Genomic DNA, 16,527 nt, shown 5'->3' with positions numbered 1-16,527 from the left:
TTCCTGGATCTGCACAGAGCTACAGGGCTGTGAGTATTAGGGGGAGTGGTTTAGAAAAAGCTGTGATTTCCTTGGTGGTTGTTTTTTGAAGGAAGGTGTGGTGCTGTAGGAATTTGACTTATGGTGTCATATTGCACTTTTTTAATGTTTTTTTTTTTAGGCTGTCAGTAGCTACTCATGTACAGAGATTAATGTGAAGTCAATCCAGTGGCTTGTGTTCCCAATAATTGTGTGCCCTGCAGCGCGTGGGTCAGCAGGGTACGGCCAGGGCTTCGTGCTTCACCTGCGCAGTGACCCCTCTGTGAGCCACACAGACCTACGGAGCGCTGCAGAGAATCACAAGCCCATCTCTCCACAATTCAATAGCTCAAGAGTTTTAGAAATGGAGCAGGTGTTACTTTGAAATGAGCAAACAGAAAAAAGCGCATCGTGACCAGACATAGTGCTGAGGAGGAATGCAGGAGCACCTGTTAAAGCTTCGGTATACAAAAAATCACAGAAAGCTGTGTTATAAAAGAACATGTGAACACTGTTCAGTGATTACATAGATACAGATGCAGCCATTCAAAACAAGCGGGCGATACTGCATTATTTTGCGGTGCGCTTCTCGCGGTGTAACGCAAGTTAACCATATATTCTCGTATAGTACCACATGTCACCGCAAATAATCCGGAATTTCCACAAGGTGGAGCTAATAAAGCTCAACCTCTCATGTTTGAGCTGTCGCCATCAAAGTCTTAAATGAAGATATTACTAATAGGATTAATAATGAATGACCTTGGACAAGCTGTAAACTCAAAGTATTACCCTGGTCCACATTCTTTTTTTCATTGACCGTCTTTGTAAAAGTAACACCACAGCATTTCGCAATTACACATTTGTTTCCAATCATGCAAAGTACAGTAATTTTTTAGAATTACCGATTTACCATTCACATGCTCATAAAAGATACTTATATACAGTAGGAACATAAACATATTACTGTATGCAAACTGTACTGTATACAGTATGTATATGTATATTTAATGTCTTTACTGTGCCCGTTGGAATTTAACCACTGAAGGGAAATCTTAGTAGCTGAGGATAAAAAGAATAGGAGCATAACGCATGTGAAGACCATAAACTATATTAATTTTGGAACCTAAACATACAATATTACAGTATGTTAACTGTACATGGCTGGTCTCGGTACTTTAAAGAAAAAATACACATCAGTATTCCATTTCTCCCTAAACATTTTAAGCATCGAAGTCTTTAACTAACGTGAAATAACGTGTATAAAAAGTGGTAGTTTTAAGCATTTCTGCGAATACGCTTGATACCGGAGCAAACAAGCATACTTTTAGAATTTAATTAATAGGGAATATAATATGGAATCATGTATCTAAAGAAATTAATAACGATATAATAATATTCATGTACTGCAACACAATAGTACATGCCGTACAATATCTGTTGATACTGTTTGTGTAGGGCTTTTTCAGCCCTGTGTATGCAACCTTGCAAGTGGCACTGTGGTGTAAGTGCTGGACTTGTGAATGGTAGGTTGGCTGTTCAAATCCAGCCACTGCCATGACTTTTCTTTTAACAAACATTTCTTTGAAAAAATAAAATAGCAATATTATGGACAATTAACTGACTTTCTATATTTCTAAATATCACAACATGTTCAAATCAAAGTCATTTTTTAATAACAGTGAATAGTCACCTTCTTTCCTTCTGACAACTGTCCCTGCTTCTGCTTCCTGCTTCTATCGTGTGGGGAACCCTTTAGATCTCCCTTCAGATTTAAAAGGTTATTAATAATATGCATCTTCCCAGTGTAGCTGATATTTTGCTGCCCACACATGCTTACACAGCTCCCTGGGTAAACTATCACAAAGCTTTAGAGAACTTAACATTTTTATCATCAACAAATTGTAAATACAACGTTTACATTGGCATTATTAATTTTTCACTTGAGTGTATGGAGGATTGTCAGCTGTCACTGAGAGCAGACCCCCCCTCTTAGGCAGCGCAAACAATTTGTTAAATTTTTATACAGAAATGGAGGCTGTATGCGTTACAATATAAACATTTACTGTCAAACTTTAAATCAACAATTGATTTAAAGACGATCTGTCAAAGTGCAATGAAATACAATATTGTTGTTGTTGTTATTGTTGTTTTTATCCTGTGAAGTGTTTTGAACCTTTAAAGGCGATATATAAAAGCGCTGATTCTTATGGAATGTGTTTTCTTTCTTCTTTTTTTCAGCATGGAATAAACCTATTACTTGATTCTTATGGATGCCAGGTTCTGCCGGGGAATCAAAACAAATCATGGAATCGTGTATCTAAAGAAATAACAGTATAACTATGTTCATGCACAAACAGTAGCATGTTACATTATTAATTTGGGTGTCTCCTCTTGCCAGAAAGCTCTAAATTGTGAGTGCGGTTTTTTACCACAAAAATTACAACCCATAAATTAAGCTGATACTGTTTAGACTTTTAATTATTTTAAACTGTATTACAGCAGCACAATGCACATTCCATATTATATTCCCTATTAATTTAAATTCTAAAAGAATGCTTTTGTTTACACCTATAATGAGCGAATTCATAGAAAAGGTTAAAACTATCACTTTTCACAAAGTATATAAACCTAATATTGTTTTAACAAAAAGAATAAATTTCTGGATCCCGAGATGAAGTTAAACAGATGATTTTATTGCATGCAAGGAACAATAAAGCCGAAGTCTTGTTTCCCGCAAGAAACAACAAAACCAAAATATTGTTCAAAGTGCTGGTACAATTTTTAGGTTTATATATCCTTTCCTTTCTGCTTCTGACATCACTCGTTATTATGGTAAAGGGGGGAGGTCATGTGTTTGGCCAGTTTACAGCTATTTGGCCAAATGGTCAGGGATTAAATCCCCAGGGCGTTTCCCAGCTGGCATCTGGAATCCTTATCAGTTAACCCCCTTCCTGCCATAAACTCCAGCCTTAGAAGTCTGATCTTCATGCAAAAAGGACTTAAAATTAACCCCGTCATCACATCTTACTTCAATATGTGCAGAAGGAGCACATAAAAACATTTCCGAAATAAACATATGTAAGACTTTGATGCTTTAGGGATGCTTGATGTTTAGGGAGAAATGGAATACTGGTGTGTAGTTTTTCTTTAAACTACCAATACCAGCCATATACAGTTTACATAATATGTTTATGTTCCTAATTAAAATCGTTTATGAGCATGTGAAAGGCATGGTGATAACTTTGGTAATACTTGAGTTTACAGCTTGTCCAAGGTCATTCATTATTAATACTATTAGTAATATCTTCGTTAAAGACTTTGATGCATAAAATATTTCTGCATAATTAAAATATTTCTGATAAAGTTGGTAGGTTGTGTACATTTGTCCAACTGAGCAATCTTGCTTTCATAAAATATACCAACTTTTTAATGTATAATGATTAATATGCTGTAATACACAGTTTAAATGTAAAAGTCTAAAGAGTATACAACTTAAATTCTTAATTGAATAAAGATTGTCCCTCAGCAGTGATCGGGATTCAGAACCGGGTGTTTTCTGGTGACAGCTCAAATGCTGTACATGAGAGGTTAAGCTTTATTAACTCCACCTGGAGGTTTTACAAGGTGGTTCCGGATACTATTAACATATCCTATTTGCTTACTGTAAAATGCAGTTGAGGTAAAAACGTGTATTGATTGCGATATACCCATTGAGTGGTACAGCAGCGTACCCCGCTGGTTTAGGGTGGCTGTATCTGTTTACTGCACTTCATAAAAAGTTACTGTATAATGTGTTGTCCTTTTCTCAGAATACATACGGTAGTAAGAACACACCTTCCTGTTATTGTAAAAAAAATGTTGTACTGATTTAATACCACTTGAGAATAAAATTAATATGGAATTGTGTAACTTAGCAGCTAAAATATCACAAGTGGCTGTTTTTTTAAACATTTTGACATTCGTTTTTTAAACTAAAACCTGTATTGTACTTATAGTGGCAGGACAATGGAACGCTCATGGACAGTAATGCAGTGCGGTTTACATCCTCAGTAAGAACATCTATATTTTGTCTAAATATAAATTTCAGCAACGAGTAACTAAACTTTAAATTAGGATTAAGAAAAATATTTCACACATACTGTATTGTTGTAGAGTCTTTGAAACCATACAGTCTCAGACTGTATATACAGTATATTTGTACACTATACACCACACTGCCGTGTGCGCTACTGTCTCAGTATATCTGTGTGTCTGACTTCCTGTGATTGGCGGGTGTGGAACAGCGGGAGGCGAGATCCGCGGGGGGCGTGTCATCCAACTTTCGGAATTATCAAAAATAAACCTTTGTGTACGAGAGACAAAAGGTACCTTTTGAGAAGTTGTGTACTGATTGCAAAGTAGCTGATTTTGACAAACAGCTCATTTTGTTTAAAAAATGAAACAACTGTCTGTTCCATAGCTTTATTTTTTTATGTACTTGAGCAGAAAGTAACCTTGCTCTTGTTTTTAATTATAACGGGGGTGTGAAAATTGACTGAGCACCGGGGCGCACAGTGAGATTACTGAGATTTTGTTGATATGTCTGGATTTTCGGTTTCAGGAGGGAAGATAAAATTGTATCCAGCCGTGATTTAGATATGTGACGCTGCCCCCGTGAAGTCGCAGTGTGGTGCCCATAGAGTGTTAGTTTTATTATAGCAGTGGATTACTGTGATCTTGCACGTACAGTTTGAAACGTTTGTAGTCGCTATTCTTGCCAATACATCCTGTATTGTTATTCAGTTTGTCTGCGTGCTGGTGGGCAAATGTTTGCCGTGAAAAGTCTTCTGCAAGGATGGTACCTTTAAAGCAGAGAAAATGGCACCAAACCTTTTCGGCTATGTTTGGCTTATGGCTTAAGCCATTCCTCTTCGCACTTTAGTCATAGAGGCTACATTTACAATCATGTTACATGTTTATGTTTTTTTGAGAGACCTCAGAAGGCTTCAACTTGATGCATAAAAATATGGCATCATGTGTTCTCACGTTATGAACTCGCTTACATCTGGAATACGCTTTATTCAAACTCAGGTTTCTAAATATGCAGCCAGGTACTGGATATTGTTTAAATAAAAGCTGCAACAATTTTCACAGATCGTGATCTCTTAAACGCGTTTGGTTTGAAGTAACTGTGTCATTTTTGCAAAGTTATTGACATCTGAAAAATCGTGGTCTCAAAAATAGGCATTTTAATAAGCGAAGGTTATGAAAACTGGAGAAAACAAATGACTCTGAACTACAATATAGCAGGGTTTCCTGTCTCCTTTTACAGATGGACGGTAACATACCAGATTCACACTCACCTTTTTCTATACATACATTGTCATTGATCTCTGCAGTACTAAACACATCACACTGAATTAAACCTACAAGGTTCAGAAATATATATTTCTTGTCTTCTTACACAGCTAGACAATAACAAAGCAGATTTACACTCACCTGATTTTAAACAAACGGGATGTTTATAGTGTTAATTACAGTCCAGATTCAGAGCGAATTTTTACACACCGATATTTTACACAGAAGACTGACACAGCTTTGCATTGTGAATCTCTTTCTCTCGTGGTTTTATTGAAAGTGGCACTATTAGACAGGCAATGCACTGGGATAGGGGGATGCTGTTCACGAGCTAATAGCATTTAAACACCCACACTGCTGCAGCTAAGTGTTTTACACACCGGGGTTTGTGCGGCAATAACCCAGAGAACGATCTTGGGTAGCGCACACACAGCTCCTCATTACAGAGCTCCTGCAGCCTTTCTTCAGTGTCAGCCAGCACTCAGGGAAGAGACTTTTACAACCCTTTCGACAAGGGTGAAACACACACAAGGGCAGTAAAGTGTATGACATGACATGGACAGATCTGAATGACATTTTAGGAGGCCATGATTGGTAAGGGCCAATGGGAAATTTGGCCAGGACACCAGGGTGACACCCCTACACTTTTCGAGAGACTCCCTGGGATTTTTAATGACCACAGAGAGTCAGGACCTCGGTTTTACGTCTCATCCGAAGGACGGCGCCTGTTTACAGTATTGTGTCCCCATCACTACACTGGGACCCACATGGACCACAGTGTGAGCGCCCCCTGCTGGCCCCACTAACACCTTTTCCAGCAGAAGCCTTAGTTTTTCCGAGGAGGTCTCCCATCAAGGTACTGACCAGGCTCACACCTCCTTAGCTTCAGTGGGCTGCCAGTTGTGAGCTGGCTGCTGGAAATAAATATTATTAAATAATATTTAATAAAAGTAATTAATTCAATAGCCCATTTATCTTTTGCCAAACATTCTTGCGATCGATTGACTGGCAAGCACTCCGCGATCGACTGATTGGGCACCCTGGTTTATATAAATTAAACAAGGTTGAACACAACACCAGGAATGCGTTTAACTTCACTTTTTACTTGAACAGTTATTTAGCAGCTCAGCCATCTTCTAACCCGCTTGCTCTAGGGAGCGTCTCACAATTACCACACTAATCAGCGCACAAGGGAGTGTGTCAAAACTACCTCTCATGACAAAGTCCCTCTGTGAGCAGAGAATCTTCCACATGAAATGTCCAAACGGCAGGACGGAAGACAAGACTGACAAGGAGCCCAAGTTTCTGTCTGTGAAGAAAAAAACTCGCCACTGCCACCAAACAGATGTAAAAACCTGGGCTCGGTTTAGGGTTGTGGGCTTTCATATGAAGGAAAACAGAGCTTTCACTGGCCAATTATCAAACTTTATTAGGAACTAAACTAAAATAAAGAAAAGAGCAGAAAAAAAGAGTAACGGACACAGCGCGTCCACACCGCACTTTCCCCTGAGACAGAGATCAAATATAACTGCTCTCACACTAAACAAACCACCACAGGAAAAATAAACCCCATAAGAACATAAAATACACAATACTGAATATGCTGATGTAATCCCGTCTAAGAGGAGCCGGGTATTTAGACTGGCTGTAGTTGCTCACAGACACAGCGCTGCCTACAAACTACAACTCCCATAAACACCCTGAGCCACTTCCTGTCTGCGTCACAGTCCCTATTCCTCCTGGCTGTGGTGACGTCAGCGGGTCCCTCCCTGGTCTGGCAGCTTCACAGTCACCGGCGCGTGCAGGAGAGACTCACACGGGATTTCATTTTTAAAAGTTTATTTTATTAAAATTATAAAAAAAACATGGGAGGGTTTCCAGAGATATTTACAAGGCAGGAGTACAGCAGGCTGGTAGCGAGATATCTCGCCCTCTCTTGTACATGTCACTTTCTCCCATTTGATATAACATGTTTAAACACGACACAACATCGTCATCATCTAAAATTATTATTATATTAACGACATCATCTCACTACCGGTCATTAAACCCGTCTCCCAGTGTGAGCAGTGGACAGAGAGCTGGGAGAGAGTCAGCCTGTGTTCATGAGTCAGTGACAGGTCTAATATCCACACTGACAGCAGGCAGGAGCTCAAGGTCTTTATCTGAATCCCCAGTACAGAAGACAGGATAGATCTTCTCCCCCTGAGTGAAGACCATGTCAGTGAAAGTGTAGAGATGAGCTCTGGACTCCACTGTGTAAAAGGAGACCTTCCTCTCCTCAATATCCACACACACCCCCAGCTTCTTGGGCCACAGACTGAGGGAGAGAGGGGTCACAGGGGCAGTGAGAGCAGAGAAACCAGATTGGTAAGAGTACAGACACCAGTAACCCTGCTGGGGAGAGAAGCTGATCCCCCCTTTCCTATCTGCAGACTCTCTGGTCACTCCTATTCTCCAGCTGTTGTTCACCTCCACCTCCCAGTAGTGTCTCCCTGAGGTGAAGGCCTCCCTGCTCACAACACAGCGCCAGTAATCAAATCTGTGAGGATTGTCAGAGAGATCCTGTTCCTCCTCTCCCAGTCTCACTCTCTTCCCATCCTCAGACAGGCTGAGCTCACAGTGAGCTGTATCAGGGTCCAGAGTCACAGCAGCTGGGGAATAAAACACAAACATCACAACAGGCTCCTGCCGATCACAGTCCAACTCAACTCCATCAGACTGTGAAATGTCTTTGTCCCCAAACACACCGAGAGAGAAACACCAGTCAATTACTAATGACTGCTCTTCCCTTCCAGAGAAACGACATCTTCTTCACTGTTTCACTATTATTACACATGGGAGTGATCCCCAATATCCTCTAAATACAAACATTAAACGTGTTTTCACAGCGATGAAACTTTATTTTTTTAAACAACATTATTAATAAACACAGGAACGACCGGACTGCAGGAGAAACTACAGCCCGACCACTCGCTTTCAAACACTTCACAACCCACCACAACGACCTGTATACTGTAAGAAACTGGACAGACTGTCTGTTAAACCGGTTTATTTCAAATCCCAGTTCAGCAGCTTGTTCATCTTCTCTAAGACCTTTTTCCTGACGACGCAGAATAAAAAAGTGCTGAATTCAAGAAGAAGAATTGTTAGAATTGTGTGCTACACATTGCTGTAATAAAGTGCATTTTCTTAAAAAATGACCCCCACTGGGTTTTCTGTCTGTCCATCTGTGTGTTTGACACAGTGTGTCTCTGATCCACACGGAGTGGCTGTCTGCAAGCTTGACTTTCTGAATTCAGACGTGTATCAGAGTGTGAATCAGTGTGTGTGTCAGAGTGTGTATCAGTTTATGTATCACTGTTCCTACTGTGTGTTTGAGCTCCAGGTATATTTCGGGGGGAGGTGTTGTGAATACAGACTCACAGTGTAAAAGCTGTGCTCTGGACCAGGGCTCTACAGTCAGCAGACTGTAGACTTCAGTCACTAGTAAGCCTGTAGACCCTATTAAAATGTTCTTGTTAAGTTATATACTGTAGAGCCCAATTTAACAATTCTGTTACTGTCATAAAGATTTGTGAGACTAGAGTTTTTAGGATGTTTCACCTAGAAACCGACTGATAAGCTGCTCTGATAAAGACAGTCACTGCAAGAGAAAAAAGGAAATTTATAAGCTATCTATAAAGACATCAGTATGTTTCTCCACCAACCTGTAATGAAAATCTTTATTGATTCCTCCTTGCAGAGATCCTCCAGTCGCTCTTTCAGTCCAGAGACAGCTCTCCTCACTGCCTCAGTAGAGAAGTGTGGATGGACAGGGATGCTGGGTGAATCTCCAGCTCCAGGAGGGACACAGACAGACTGGAAATTCTGCAGCAGGGAAGAGAAAGAGGAGTTTCCAGTCAAACACATCACACATTCCTGGGGAGAAGCCAGGAGCAGCTCTGTGTGAGAGACACCCTTCTGTACTGCAGAGTCACAGAGCAGTGATGTTACCTGGAGGAAATGGATGTGATCCTCTGTGTGTGAGAGCTGGTTCAGCTCAGAGTCTCTCCTCTTCAGCTCAGTGATCTCCTTCTCCAGTCGCTCTAGAAGTCCTTCAGCCTGACTCACTGCAGCCCTCTCTTGAGCTCTGATCAGCTCTGTGACCTCAGAGCGTGTTCTCTCAATGGAGCGGATCAGCTCAGTAAAGATCCTGTCAGTGTCCTGTACTGCTGTGTGTGCAGAGCTCTGAGGTAGGAGATACACAGTAGATTATTACACTGGAAAACACACAAACTGCATTATGATGTATGCCATGTTTACAAAGTGTCCAACTGTAGAAATGTGTGTCAAAGTGTCCACCTCTCTGGTCAATACCCACTCTGAGTTACTCCACAGCCTGTCTCAGCTCCTGTAGCTTCTTCTCTCTCTCCTGGAGTCTCTGCTGGGTTTGTGTCTGTGTCTCCCCCAGCTGCTTCTGTGGAGAAACAGAGACACTCAGGACATTTCTGCTGTAAGAGAATCACATCACAGAGACACCCCTTAGAGTCACCCTGGAAAATTCTTATCCACATGAGATGTCTTATCCACATGAGATTTCCTGGTCCTGTCTGACACGCTCCTGTTTCATGTCTAATCTACACTGGCGGCGTGTGCAGCGCAGCAGAGCACGAGTCTCCACCTCCTGCTCGAGTTTTACACCTCACTCCTGGGTCTGCACATGTGTATGTGAGGTAAATGTAAAAACACAAATTATATCTGACACAGAATCTAGAGAATTCAGTTTCTATATTGTGTCCTGACTGCTCTCTGCATCTCAAAACAGAGGATTTCAGCAGTGCTGATGAGCCTGGTTGCTACTAGTTTCCCCTTTAGTCAGTGGAGACCCTGTGGCTGATGTGCTTGACCAGGCAAACCATGTGTCCGACCACATCTCACATCCTGTCTGCTTCCGGGAAAATTCAGATCATTTCAGAGAACAAAAGGAAACATGTTCTGTGTCAGATTGACTCCAGCAGAGCCCAGCGTGAGTCTTGTATTTAATAAAGCAGGTGAAGGTATTATACCACAGTTAACTGGTTTATGTGTCTGAGATCCACCACCTGCCTATTAGATCCCCTTCCCAGCACTTTATTTCAATCCTGTTTCTCTGCTTTCTGCCCCATAGTCCTCAGTATAATAAATGAATCCTTGAGCACTGATGTGGTACCAGTGGCTTCACAACTGCTGCTGTTACCCCTGTGTGAGAAAGAGAATCATGGCTCTGGACAGCCTAAACACAATTCACCCTATATGCAGCTTATCCTTTTTTTTTTGCAAAAAGATCAGAATGTGCTGTTAGATTTAAGTGAAATGATCCTCTTTGAACTCCAATTTGATTTCAACCAACCTCACTAACAATCTTCTTATGGCTTCTGACTCTCATTCTCTTTCTGTCCTCATTCTTACTGAACTCAGTGCTGCTTTCGACACTGTCAGCCATGACCTCTCACTTTCTTGTCTTGAGACGGTGTTTGGAGTTTCTGACACTGCTCTTCAATGGTTTCAGTCTTACCTCACTGATCACTTTCACTTTGTCTCTCTCTGCGATTGTAGCTCTGAAATTGGACTCATTAAGTCTGGTCTTCCTCAGGGGTTGACACTGGGCCCCCTACCCTTCAGCATGTATGAGTTCTGATGATACTCACATCTACAGTACAGTACGTCCATACTAAACTGACACTGACATGTCTCTGCTCTAATTGCTTCTCTGACATAAACACATGGATGACTCACAATTTCCTTCATTTAAACTGCTACAAGACAGAAGTCATGCTTCTTGGCACACCAACGCAGTATCCTTATCTGTGGATGACACTGTACTGGAGTCACAGTCAACTTGGGGGTGATATCTGATCCAGGCTTGACATGTAAAACAAATTGTCAAAACATCAGTCTTCTGCCTCAGAAGTAACTCCAGGCTACAAACTCTAGAAATTGGCAGCCAGAATTCTGACCAGGTCTAGTGCAAGTGATAATATTTATCCTGTTCAGGAGTCCCTGCACTGGCTTCCTATCAGGTTTCATGTCGACTTCAATGTCCTCATGATCCCCTAAAAGTCTCTGCATGGCTTGACACCTCAGTACCTGTCAGAGTTACTATCATCCTACTCCCCACCTCACAACCTTCACTCTTCTAATTCTGGTCTCCTGTCTGTCCCCCAGGCCAGCACTCTGGGTGACAGGGCTTCTCCTGCTGCAGCCCAGAGCTCTGGAATTCTATCCCTATGGATATCATAGACTCACCTTCCCTGAGCTTTTTCAAATCCAGACTCACAACCTTCTGATTCATTAAGAGCTTTAATTTAACTGGGGCTGTTTCTGCCCCTTTGCTTTTCTGTTGTTTTTTTTTTGTGGTGAAATTAAAGTAGGAATTTAATTAATGAGGGTGTAGTCTATTCTAGAGGTGTTGAGTGTGCTATGCGTTAATGAGGGTGCAGTCTGTTCTAGAGGTGTTGAGTGTGCTGTGCATTAATGAGGGTGCAGTCTGTTCTAGAGGTGTTGAGTGTGCTATGTGTTAATGAGGATGCAGTCTGTTCTAAAGGTGTTGAGTGTGCTGTGCATTAATGAGGTTGCAGTCTGTTCTAAAGGTGTTGAGTGTGCTATGCATTAATGAGGATGCAGTCTGTTCTAGAGGTGTTGAGTGAGCTGTGCATTAATGAGGGTGCAGTCTGTTCTAAAGGTGTTGAGTGTGCTATGTGTTAATGAGGATGCAGTCTGTTCTAGAGGTGTTGAGTGTGCTGTGCCTTAATGAGGGTGCAGTCTGTTCTAGAGGTGTTGAGTGTACTGTGCATTAATGAGGGTGCAGTCTGTTCTAGAGGTGTTGAGTGTGCTGTGAAGTTGTACGGTGCTACATGAGGACAGTAAAGAGGGAAACAGTGAAGGAGAGGAGGAGGAGATAATGAACAACAGACAGAAGAACAGGAGACACTTCAAAGACACAACAGTGTGGATCACAGCTGAATACATGAGCAGGACTCAGCAGTGGAGATCCAGCATTACAGATACAGTAAATACAGTACAGTGCGGTGATCAGTTAGAGCACCAAATATCCTAAATATCCATTTTACATCTTGCACTAGACACTAAATACAGACTTAAAGTCCTCACCTGTTTCTCTGTCCTTCCTGCTGCAGCTGAGACAGTATCATGGCCTCTGTGTTCATCCATTGCACAAGCATAACAAACACACTTCTGGTCAGTACGGCAATAGACCTCCAGCAGTTTGTCATGAGTGGAGCAGATCTTCTCCTGCAGTTGTCCTGTGGCCTCAACCAGCTTGTGTCTCTTGAAAGCAGGAGATTCATAGTGAGGCTGGAGGTGAGTCTGACAGTAAGAGGCCAGACACACCAGACAGGATTTCACAGCTCCCCTCTGTCTCCCAGTGCAGACATCACACAGCACATCTCCAGGGCCAGCAGGACTGTGAGCAGGAGGAGGGCCACTGAGTCCTGTCTCCTTCAGTTTCTCCACCACTTCAGCCAGGATGGTGTTTCTGTGAAGATCAGGTCTTGGAGTGAAGGTCTGTCTGCACTGGGGGCAGCTGTAGATCCCAGCCTGATAGTTCTGATCCCAGCAGTTCTTAATACAGCTCATACAGTAACTGTGTCCACAGAGCAGAGTCACTGGATCCTTCAGCAAATCCAGACACACTGAGCACCTGAACTGGTCCTGAGAAACTGAAATACTGCCTTCTGCCATTTTTCTGACAAGTAAAAACTGCACAGAGAGGAGCAGTAGAGACCGAGCTGCAGTGAGGCTGTTTCTAGTAAAACAAAACTGATCTCTGAGTGACACTTCCTGGATCTGCAGGGTTATTAGCGGATGTGGTTTAGAGCTGTAGTCAATAAAACGGCTTTGGTAGTTTTTGTTTAAAAGAAGGTCTGGTGTTGTGGGGGAGGTGTCTTACGGCATCATTTAGGACTGACAGAAAGAAGTTTTTTTAATAAACTTGGATGTTAATAGCTGCTCATATGGAGTCAATCCAGTTGTTTGTGTTCCCAATAATCAAAACAATCAAATCCTAACTCACTCACACAGCATGAGAAGATCAGAGCATGATGGTGACAGACAAGAGGAGGCCAGCTGGCCCATCCAGCTGTTTAATCGTTGGGAGTTATCTGGCTCCAGGATCTCCTCCAGCTGTGTTTTGACAGAGGGGTGTCACAGCTCCACATGGTGCAGAGGATTTCACTGTCCGGGTGTGAGCTCTTACTGCGAGCAGTCCAGCCTGCTGTGTCTCTCTCTCCAGGCCAGTGAGCCCAGCCTGCTGTCTGGCTCTGCCCTGCAGCGTGTGGGCCAGCAGGGTACGTCCAGGGCTTCGTGCGTCACCTGCGCAGTGACCCCCTCTGTGAGACTCACAGACCTGCTGTTCACCAATCTGGACCTGAAACAGGCCTACCAGCCTCAAGAACTGTGTTTTGTGGGGTTGCCGTGTGGTGATTCTTGAGTTGGCAAGAGATGGAGTTCTTAGAGTTCTCCATATGAGGCACATCCAGAGACAGTGCACAATGCAAGACGTTATGTGTGGTGGCCTGGTCTGGACACTGAAGAAGAGTAGGTGGTAAGGGGTTGTGCAAATTGTCAGCAGATACACCGTGCATCACTAAAGACACCTCCGCATTCCTGGTCACGCTGACACCTGGACTTTGCAAGTCCACTGATGGGCAAGATGCTGTTGGCCATAGTGGATGCCTATTCAAAGTGCCTAGAAGTTGTTATAACATCATCCACATCTTCAAAGGCCATGACAGTGACGTCAATTATCTGCGACACACGGTACCGGAAACAATTGTGTCAGACAACACCGCGTCTTTCACATCAGAGCAGTTTAAGGAATTGATACAATAGGTGTATTTTACAATGAACTGGAATTAATCACACAAAGACAAGAAGAGCCTTCTGCCAATGCGGAACCTGTGTTTGTATATTTACTGTGTGCCGCCCTTGGAGTTGGTAAATGTCACGGATGGTGACCTCTAATTGCAGGACCTGCTTTTGACTTGTAGCTGAGAGTTTTATTTCCATTAAGCTTCATTTCCTTAAGTTTCATCAGCCTGTCAGTGTGGGACACTCCCTTCAGACTAAAGAGACTCAGTTCCTGCAGCCTGCCAGTGTGGGATTGTAGACATATGAGAGTCAAATACATTCATCCATTACAGAGCAGAATGTTTGGAGTTACAGTATCAGTATTAATTATTTTAGGAAAAATAACAAAGTTCTTATGTCACGTGATATCAGTTATTTTAACATTGAACATAAATTTCTTGATAATATTGAAATGTTGTTCTTGAATGTTACTCTTGAGTCCTGTTCACTCTGTCAGGGAGCTGGGCTGGGCTCTTGTCAGTAACACATGGTGCCAGTTTCACTCCACACTTAACTGTCAGTGGTTTTCCTGGAGGTTTTGTACTGCGTGGTAAAAGACAGATTCACCTAACCAAAGTTTTCCAGAGCAAGAGTTGATTTCCAAAGAGTCCTATTTGATAAATTGGAAGGCACAAAATTCTATACACTTACTGTATATATCAAAGAGGCCAGATGATTGACAGACTCTCAGGCTAATCAGAGAGCAGAAGAGACATGAGTGGCAGATGCATTTAGCCAGTTCAGAGCGGAATGATTGGCTGGTCACAGTTCAGTGGGAGGACCAATGAGGTGCCTGACACTGATCAGAGTGAAAGCAGACAGAGGGGTGAAGTCAGAGGTACAGGCCTGCTGTGATTTTAAATTGACACCCCAGGAGTATTAGACGAGCTGGTATGGGACAATATTACCTGGATTCCTTAATTGTTTATCATACAGCAGTCATTTCATCGCCAGAGTTGTGGCAGTATGGAATGTGCTTCCTAGCCTTCCATTGAAGGTGATACTCTGGCTGCTTTGAAGAAATTGCTGGATGAAATCCTCAGATCAATTAGTTCTTGAAAACGCTTCTAGTTTCCAACCTTCCTGATGTTCTTGTCTACTTATATATTAATATGTTTTAATGGGTTTTAAATTGCTCTTAAATCTACATGAACGAAACACAGAGCTTCTCTTTCCATTGTGAACATTTGCAGCAGTGACACAGACAGTGTGTCCCTCAGTGCTCACAGGACAGCAGTGTCCTGACATTTCTTTACTGTTCATATACTATTATTCTCTCAAACCCTTGAACACCTCCGTTGTTACAGCAGGTACTCTTCTAGATGCTTTGGATGAGCTGGAGAGAAACTACAGGGCTGCCCAGACCTTGTTAAATTCTGCTCTCAGCTCTAAAAATACCTCTCATTGACTAAAGACACAACCATGTACATAATTGTGTTCAATGTGATGCCATACATACTGTAAATACTGCTGACTGAACATGCATCTAGATCATGTCAACTAAGTTTAAAAGGTTAAAGGAGGCCAGGAGGGACAGAGAGACGTAGTTCAGTGACGGAAGAAGAAGGCAGAGAGCAGGTAGACTGTACACATCACACAGCCACAGGCCTGTAGATCTGTGTTCCTGCATGTCCTCACAGTCCTCATACTGCCTGAAGGACTGTCCTCTCGCAGAAACACGCGTGTGCCTTGACAGCTCAGGCCCCTGACTGGTGCAGACTGGGTGAGTGGTCGCTCTTACATCCTGATCTGGAACCTGTGAGCGTGTGAACCTGCAGAGTGACGGGAGAGAATCAGGTGAACTGATGGAGGGTTAATGAACTGAGAGAGGTGACTAGAAATTACAGAAGGAAGAAGACCTGATATGAGAAACACCTGGGTGTTAGATCAGCTGATAAGAGACTTGTATTAACTCATAGTGTATAACAATATTAAATGTTGGAGTGGCATTGGGGCTCAGGATCTGCAGATGTGGCTAGAAGGTTGCTGGTTCAACTCCCATGGCTAGGAGAGTAGATTGCTACTCTGTTGGGTGCCTGAGTGAGGCCCCTAACCCCAAATGCTCTAGGGGTGCTGAATAAATGGCTGTGCTCTGACCCCAAACTTCTCTCTCCCTGTCTGTGCCTCTCATGGAGAGCGAGCTGGGGTAGGCAAAAAGACAAATTCCTCATGCAAGAAATTGTATATGGCCAATAAAGTGATCTTATCTTACCTTATTATTATAATAATGGTTTCTTACCCTTATATAGCATTTCTGTGGACACTCCACTCAAAGTGCTTTAC

General features: G+C 42.4%; 1 pseudogene across 1 annotated transcript; it reads right to left on the bottom strand.

The window, feature by feature from the left end:
* Nucleotides 1-7,177: 7,177 nt before the first annotated feature.
* Nucleotides 7,178-13,159, bottom strand: LOC148659681 (E3 ubiquitin-protein ligase TRIM39-like; annotated as a pseudogene). The gene is made up of 5 exons (XR_015939742.1): nt 12,487-13,159; nt 9,719-9,814; nt 9,352-9,585; nt 9,066-9,225; nt 7,178-8,009 (listed from the first exon to the last, which is right to left on the bottom strand). The product of XR_015939742.1 is annotated as an E3 ubiquitin-protein ligase TRIM39-like (transcript).
* Nucleotides 13,160-16,527: the final 3,368 nt, after the last annotated feature.

The sequence above is a fragment of the Lepisosteus platostomus genome, chromosome 6 (assembly GCF_059453375.1).
Source record: "Lepisosteus platostomus isolate fLepPlt1 chromosome 6, fLepPlt1.hap1, whole genome shotgun sequence".
Taxonomy (NCBI): Eukaryota; Metazoa; Chordata; class Actinopteri; order Semionotiformes; family Lepisosteidae; genus Lepisosteus; species Lepisosteus platostomus.
Note: the sequence above shows the minus strand (reverse complement) of the source record. Positions and strands in the feature narration are given on the sequence as shown.